This window comes from Pelodiscus sinensis, chromosome 10 (assembly GCF_049634645.1).
Source record: "Pelodiscus sinensis isolate JC-2024 chromosome 10, ASM4963464v1, whole genome shotgun sequence".
NCBI classification, from domain to species: Eukaryota; Metazoa; Chordata; order Testudines; family Trionychidae; genus Pelodiscus; species Pelodiscus sinensis.
In genome coordinates this window covers 51,161,402-51,169,596 of record NC_134720.1, presented here as the reverse complement: position 1 = coordinate 51,169,596, position 8,195 = coordinate 51,161,402, and positions in this window count along the sequence as shown.

Sequence of the window (8,195 nt, the reverse complement as noted above, 5' to 3'; positions counted from 1 at the left end):
CCTTGCTTCAGAGCCATTGCTCCAGACTAGAGTCACTGCAGTTAGCTTTTGAGGCTCTTGGTGTCCTAGAGGCTACATACCCACAAGCAGCCTGGTCCCAAGGGCTGTTAAAGGGGCAGGACACCAAGGCCAGTCTTAGACTGCATGGGATGTGGCAAAGCAGGCCTGCAGTTCCACCAGAATTACCAGGGGTAGTGCAAAGTGGTCTTCCTAGGCCTGGAGAGCTGGAAGGTAGCCATGTGCTTAGCTGGGCAAGAGGCTGGCTTTCGTCTCTGCCCTTCCCCCCAGCATGTGGCATGCCATGCATGATTCTGGCACAACGTGCTGGTCTACAGAGCTGAACAGCTGTTGCCAAACTCCCCAGCTTGCAAAACCCATTCAAGAAAGTATCAACAGCTGGGATTGGGAATTCCTGAGCCCTTTCTCTGGGGCAGCAATAGGATGGCTGGCTGACAGTCCTATAAATGCCGTTCCTGCCAGAGTGGTCCTGTAGCCCTTCAGATGTACAAAGTGTGAGCTTTTGTGGGCACAGCACACTGCTGCCTCCTGCTCCCCATCTGGAGAACAAACCCCACAATTAATGCAAGAAGGGGGAACCCTCAGAACCTGTGAGGCTGAAAGGGCTGTGTCCCCCTACTTGGCTTTTGGTGTCCTGACAAGGCTGCCCTGCTGTGATTCCTGCCAGGTGTTCTCAGCTCACCTGTAGTGCTGAGCATCCGGGGGAACCTTACACTGCTGTGGATAGTGGGATCACTTCCTGCGTGTGCTAATGCTGCAGGGAGTGTTGGCACCTGTCACCAGCCCTTCACACTGGGAGGTTCAAGCCACTAAGCAAAACCAGCCCAAGACTGGAGACAGTGGAGAGGAGCAGGTGCCTGCCTCTGTGGTAAATGTCAAGGGAGAAAGGGGCGTTGACGCTGACCCAGCCTGGCACCACACTGAGAGGAAGTGACATGGTTGGTGGAGCTATGGTACATTTCATTCCTGGCTTTCACTCCCCTGCCCCAGTGCCTGACTGGAGTGTCTGAAATCCCACTCGGCTCCTCAGAGCCCTGCGTGTTGTGGGGCATTGCAGGTGGCTTCAGGCATCCGTGGCTCCCTTTTGACTACACACGCCTTGTGCCAAGAACCCTGAGAGTTGGCAGGTACCCACCTCACAGCTGCACTTACCTGTGGATCCTTTTTGCAGCTCTAGCCCCACTAGATTCTATTCCTTCTCTCCAGAGAAGTGGGCAGACTCTAGCTGGGCGTTGGGGTGGGGAAGGCAGGGCCCCTCCAGGGGTGTGAACAGGCTGATCCATGTTTCTGCCCTGTGCGTAGTTCCATGGCCATTGCATGTTTCTAGTGGGGGGAGGGGTGGATGGACCTGACAGCTACGGTGCCAAGGATTAGGCTGGGGCACAGGTAGGACCAGTTCTTAGTGGGGCTGCTGCACAGGACTAAAGACGGTGTGGGCCTTCCCTTGCCTCACACCCACCACCCATGGGCAGGATCAAGTTCCTGGTTAAAATTGTAGGTAATCACTTCTCCTCTCCTCTCTTCTCCCCCCCCAAGAGTTTTCTGCCACTCCTTAGCAGCTTCATGCTGTGCTTTGAGTGGTGAAGCTTAGTCACTGGCGGTGCGAAGGCCAGAGGCAGGTGGAGCGCATCCCCATGTCGTGTGAGCAATCCGTGCTCCGGAGGGATGGAATCGGGTTGCCTACGCGCAAGGTCTTGAAGGCAGCCATCCCTCCTGGTTTGTGTTCAGAAATAACAGGCAACAGCCAAGTGCAGGAGAACAGGCCCCTGGAGGCTTTGCAGCAAGTCAGGCACCTATTTTCAATGAATGTTTGGGCTGGGCCAGGCTCGCTTGCCCTGGGGCGGGATGACTCATGTGCATCCTATTTAAGTAGCTTCTTGCCCTAGCTAGTGCATGTCACGTAGGCAGCCGAAATGCCTTGGGGGGGGGGGGGGTGAAGGGTTGGAACGTGCCCACAGCATGCCTGCCAAAGCCAGACCCAGGTATCTTCCATCGGTGGAAGAGGGAGGCTACAAAGCTGGTTGGAAGCTTGCTTGAAACCATCAGCATGGAAACGAGACAGCGGCCTGCCTGCGCATCGGCTCCTGACTCCATTTGAAGGCAGCTGTGCCAACCACAGGGGAAGCTCTGCGGTGGTAGGTGGAGTAAGAGGGGGGCCTGGAAAAGAAGTCCCTGCATCACAGGCCTGGCTAACGTGGGACCCCACTTGGCTAAGATAAAGCAAGCTGTGAGCGAGTGGCAGGCCACTGCCCACGGAACTTGGCACAAACAGGGCTGAGTGTAAAACAGCAGGTCCAGGTGTAGACCTGAGACTGGTACCAGGTACCGGCTGTGAAACAGTAATTGGTACCGGGCATAGGTTGAAAGTTCTAGGAGGGTGGTACCACTAGCTTGTTAAGAGCCTGGGGGCCAACAGTCCCCACTGATAACAGGGTCACCCTGACCCGAGTTCAGGAAAGAGTCTAAGACAGCGTGATAGAGACACTTGGATGAAATCACCAGGGGCAGGATGATGGGTGGTATCTAAGTAACGCCAGAGGGTGGTGACCTGACGTGTCAGGAGTGAGGTGTAATTTGTACTTGCCTATAAAATGGTGTCTTGAAGGGGCTGTTGTCCAGCTTAGGGGGCAGTGGGACCTCCCACTGACTGAGCTGGTCCATTCCTGGGGGGCACACAGGCGTAGAGTCTACTGCCAACTATGACTGTACTTCCTTTGACAATACACCTGGCCGGGCGCCTTCCATCCTTGCCTGACTTTGTGGTCGCTGGCGGGTGTTCTTGGAGTCTGGAATAGCTTCCCAGAGAACTTTCTTTTGGGCCCCAGTTCGTATAGTGAATGTAAGAACGGCCGTACTGGGTCAGACCAAAGGTCCTTCTAGCCCAGTATCCTGTCTGCCGAGTCCTGCTTTGCTCTACCGTAACCAATTATTTTACTGAACGGTTACTACCCATCCTAACATACCACAACAGAATTACCTACCCAACCCTACCCCACCGCCCTAATCGATTTACACCGAGCAAAATTAATTATGCAGCAGACAGACCCAATGAAAGGACCAGACTGGGATCATGCAGACAAATAATAGGAAGGCGGGGACCGTAATGATCCAACAGTAAAGAAACGAGGGTTTCACAAGCCCAGCTCTTGCCAGACGGGATGCTATCAAGCAACGTTTTGTTTAACCATCTCCAGATCTATGAGCAGTCCTGGGGCACCTTAGAGGCTAACAACAAAATAGAGAGAGTAGCGTGAGCTTCTGTGGGCACAGCCCATCATCTTTGCTGATACTGGGGGCCGTTAACGCAGGGTCTCCTCAGCAGCCTGCTATGATGCTAGTTTAATGTCATTTACATGGCGTGTGGGGATGTGACTTCCTGCTTTTAAGCGACTGGTGGCTGCTCTTTTAATCTGGCCGCGGGCGAAGAGCGATGGGCAGCCGAGGCCAGTGAGCATCATCTCAGGGGGCCGCAAGCTTGTGGTAACCAGGACGATGGCCCAGGACAGGGTCCTTTGCTAGCTGTGCTTGTGTACCTAGAACACAGCGGTGCCGGGACTGGCTGCAGGGGGAGCATGCGGCTCTCATAGGCAGTGTTATGTGCAGCCAGCACGCACCTCGCCACACCTGTCCTGGCTGTACGTGCTTGTCACCCGGAGCAAAAAGCCCACATGGGCAGAAACCAGCAGAATCTGGCAACCCTGCGCATGGGCTAGTGTCTTGCAGGCCGCACAGAGAACCTGGACGGGCTGCAGGTTACCCACCACTGCCTTAGGCTTCAGGCCTTCCAATACTACTGCAGAAAAAGGCCTTATCCTTGCCGAGTGCAAAGGCCCATCTAGCCCCAAGTCCTGTCTTCCAACAGCGGAAGCAGGTAACCATCAAGTGATCCACTCCCTGATGCCTGCTTCTGGCAGTCCCTGGCTAGGGACGCTTCGAGCCCAGGGCCGCATCCCTGACCATCTTGGCTAATAGCCATTGATGGGCCTGTCCTTGCGTTTCTCTCATTCTTTGTTGACCCCTATTAATTTGGGCCTTCCTGACGTCCCTCAGCAAGGAGTTCCACAGGTTGGCTGGGCATTGCGTGAAGAAATGTTTCCGGGGGATTTATTTTAAAACCTGCTCCCTATTAACTTGAGTTCTTGTAATACAGGCAGGGGGCAATCAACCCTGCTCTTCTCTGAGCTGCTCCCACCTCCAGCCCTTTGGGCACCCCGTGAAGAGATGGGCCCCTTTCTTTTCTTGAGCCTTCTCTCCCGTTCTCTCGATAGTGCCAGTGGCACCAGGAACAGAGGCCGAGCCACCTCCTCGGGGGAGGGTTAGGGTGTGGAGAAGAAGCGCCAGTGACAACATGCTGATTTATACTGGCGGAGGACTCGTCCTTGGTGGGAGTGGGAGAGGCAAGCGTAGGGAGGATGTGGCCCATGGGTGGCGGGTAATGCTGCCTTCCCAACACTGTGTACGCTGCCCAGCCACCCGGGAGGGGTTAGGGCTGCTCCTGGCCTTCAGCTGGGGTTTGGCCAGATTTGGCGGGGGGGGGGGGGGGGCGGGGGATAGGTTGTGAAGGGATATGGTGCTGGGGCAAGCGGTGTGGCTTTGGGCGGAAGGGGCGGGGCTTCACCCACTGCCCATGTTGGAGTCCATAGCTGGGGGTAAGGGCTCTGCCTGCCTCCCAGCAACACAGAACAGACTCGCACCCGACCCGCTCTAATGCTGCGCCCCGGCACCTAGGGATTAGGGACATCCAGAGACATGAGGAGGGGTACGAAACGGCTGTGATATGAAGACAGATTAGTAGAACGAGGACTGTTCAGCTTGGAAAAGAGAGGCCTTAGGGAGAGCTGCTAGGCATTCATCAGCTCATGACTGGTGTGGAGAAAAGAAGTGAATAAAGAGGAGTGATTTATTCCTTCCCATAACCCAAAAACTAGAGGTCACAAGAACAAGGGGTCACCAAATGACAGGAATAGGCAGCAGGTTTAAAACAAACCAAAGGAAGTTCTTCTTCATACAGCACACGGTCAACCTGTGGAACTCCTCGCCAGAGGATGTTGGGAAGGCCAAGACTATAACAGAGTTAAAAAAAAGAGCTAGATACATTCCTGGAGGTGAGGTCCATCAATGGCGATTAGCCAGGATGGGTGGGGATGGTGTGTCTAGTCCAGGGGTGGGCAAAAGGTGCTGCTCCCCAGGCCAATTAAGGCCTGGGGGTGGGGGAGCATGTGAAGCCTCCTTCTGCCCTGCCAGGAGCACGTGGTGCTTTGAAGCATGCTGCTCGCAGGGCGGGGGGGGGGGTGGAGGAAGCGTTGCATGCTCCCCCGCCCTCAGGCCAATCAGGGTCTGGGGTCAGGAGAGCTGCGTGAAGCTTCCTTCATCCTGCTCCGGCCCTGCGAGGAGCCCGGGCACCTCAAAGGCCATGATTGGCCTGGGGGTGCGGGAATGTGCCAAGGGCATGGGTGCCTAGTGGGAAGAGGGGGCAAAGGGGCTCCCCCATCCCCAGGCCAATCACAGCCTGGAGGCGTAGTAGCCCCACCCCTTCATGTTTAGGCCCTGCCCCTTCCAGGGTGGCCCAGGGCTACTTCGAAAATTTTGGAAGTGGCCCCTGGGCAAAAATGATTGCCCCCCCGTGCTAGCCTCTGTTTGTCAGAAGCTGGGAATGGGCGGCTCACAGCGGCCATGGGTCGATCCCGTGGGGATTCCCTGCTCTGCTGAAGACAGGACACTGGCCTAGACGGACCTTTGGTCTGACCCAGTGTGGCCGTTCTCAAGTTCTTCTGGCATCCAGCCCAGCGACCCGGCTAACTAAAAGGGCCGCAGCACGGCTCACGCCCGCTGGCCGCGCCTGCCTCTGGGCAGCGTTTTCAGCACCCAGGGCCAAGCAGAGGGGCCCGGAGAGCCCTTTGGTCTGGGCCTCAAACTCAAGCAGGCCTCACATTCCGATTGTTTGGCTCCTGACCGGCTTTGCTGCTGGGTTTTATGCCCATTGGCACGGGAAAGGGCTCGAAAGGCGTCGGTTACAGTGACAAATATGCACGTGATGTTTCACGCTTTTTTGGTGCCTTGTTTTGTTTTCATGCATCGTCATGTCTTATTTTTATTATGGCGAGGGGCCTCAAAAGCTGGAGGGGGCCCGGGACTCTGGACTTCTAAGAGGGCCTGTCGGCCCCCGAACAGAGGCAGGTGGGAACTGTCCCAACAAGCAGGAACAGAGGGGCACAGAGGAAGTGGGGCTTGGGTCTGTGAGGGAGAGACAGCTCCTGTCCGGCTAGGGTGCCTGTCTCTCCAGGGCAGTCAGTCTCTGTGCCTCCAGCAGCGCCCTGCCCGATAGCCCAGTGCACGGTGCCCACGCTGGCAGGGGAAATCTGTTGGCGGGGTGTCCGTTGGCGCGGTGTCCGTGGTACAGGGTGTCTGTTGGTGTGGTGTCCGTGGTGCAGGGTGTCCGTTGGCGGGGTGTCCGTGGTACAGGGTGTCCGTTGGCACGGTGTCCGTGGTACAGGGTGTCCGTTGGCGCGGTGTCCGTGGTGCAGGGTGTCCGTGGTGCAGGGTGTCTGTTGGCGCGGTGTCCGTGGTGCAGGGTGTCCGTTGGCGCGGTATCCGTGGTGCAGGGTGTCCGTTGGCACGGTGTCCGTGGTACAGGGTGTCTGTTGGCGCGGTGTCCATGGTGCAAGGTGTCCGTTGGCGGGGTGTCCGTGGTACAGGGTGTCTGTTGGCGCGGTGTCCGTGGTGCAGGGTGTTTGGCGCGGTGTCCGTGGTGCAGGGTGTCCGTTGGCGCGGTGTCCGTGGTGCAGGGTGTCCGTTGGCGCGGTGTCCGTAGTGCAGGGTGTCCGTTGGCGCGGTGTCCGTGGTGCAGGGTGTCCGTTGGCGCGGTGTCCGTGGTGCAGGGTGTCCGTTGGTGCGGTGTCCGTGGTGCAGGGTGTCCGTTGGCGGGGTGTCCGTGGTACAGGGTGTCCGTTGGCGCGGTGTCCGTGGTGCAGGGTGTCCGTTGGCGCGGTGTCCGTGGTGCAGGGTGTCTGTTGGCGCGGTGTCCGTGGTGCAGGGTGTCCGTTGGCGCGGTGTCCGTGGTGCAGGGTGTCCGTTGGCGCGGTGTCCGTGGTACAGGGTGTCCGTTGGCGCGGTGTCCGTGGTGCAGGGTGTCTGTTGGCGCGGTGTCCGTGGTACAGGGTGTCCGTTGGCGCGGTGTCCGTGGTGCAGGGTGTCCGTTGGCGCGGTGTCCGTGGTACAGGGTGTCCGTTAGCGCGGTGTCCGTGGTACAGGGTGTCCGTTGGCGCGGTGTCCGTGGTACAGGGTGTCTGTTGGTGTGGTGTCCGTGGTGCAGGGTGTCCGTTGGCACGGTGTCCGTGGTACAGGGTGTCCGTTGGCACGGTGTCCGTGGTACAGGGTGTCCGTTGGCGCGGTGTCCGTGGTGCAGGGTGTCTGTTGGCGCGGTGTCCGTGGTACAGGGTGTCTGTTGGCGCGGTGTCCGTGGTGCAAGGTGTCCGTTGGCGGGGTGTCCGTGGTACAGGGTGTCCGTTGGCGCGGTGTCCGTGGTGCAGGGTGTCCGTTGGCGCGGTGTCCGTGGTGCAGGGTGTCCGTTGGCGGGGTGTCCGTGGTGCAGGGTGTCCGTTGGCACGGTGTCCGTGGTGCAGGGTGTCCGTTGGCGCGGTGTCCGTGGTGCAGGGTGTCTGTTGGCGCGGTGTCCGTGGTGCAGGGTGTCTGTTGGCGCGGTGTCCGTGGTGCAGGGTGTCTGTTGGCGCGGTATCCGTGGTGCAGGGTGTCCGTTGGCGCGGTGTCCGTGGTACAGGGTGTCTGTTGGCGCGGTGTCCGTGGTGCAAGGTGTCCGTTGGCGGGGTGTCCGGGGTACAGGGTGTCCGTTGGCGCGGTGTCCGTGGTGCAGGGTGTCTGTTGGTGCGGTATCCGTGGTGCAGGGTGTCCGTTGGCGCGGTGTCCGTGGTACAGGGTGTCTGTTGGCGCGGTGTCCGTGGTGCAAGGTGTCCGTTGGCGGGGTGTCCGTGGTGCAGGGTGTCCGTTGGCGCGGTGTCCGTGGTGCAGGGTGTCCGTTGGCGCGGTGTCCGTGGTGCAGGGTGTCCGTTGGCGCGGTGTCCGTGGTACAGGGTGTCTGTTGGTGTGGTGTCCGTGGTGCAGGGTGTCCGTTGGCGGGGTGTCCGTGGTACAGGGTGTCCGTTGGCACGGTGTCCGTGGTG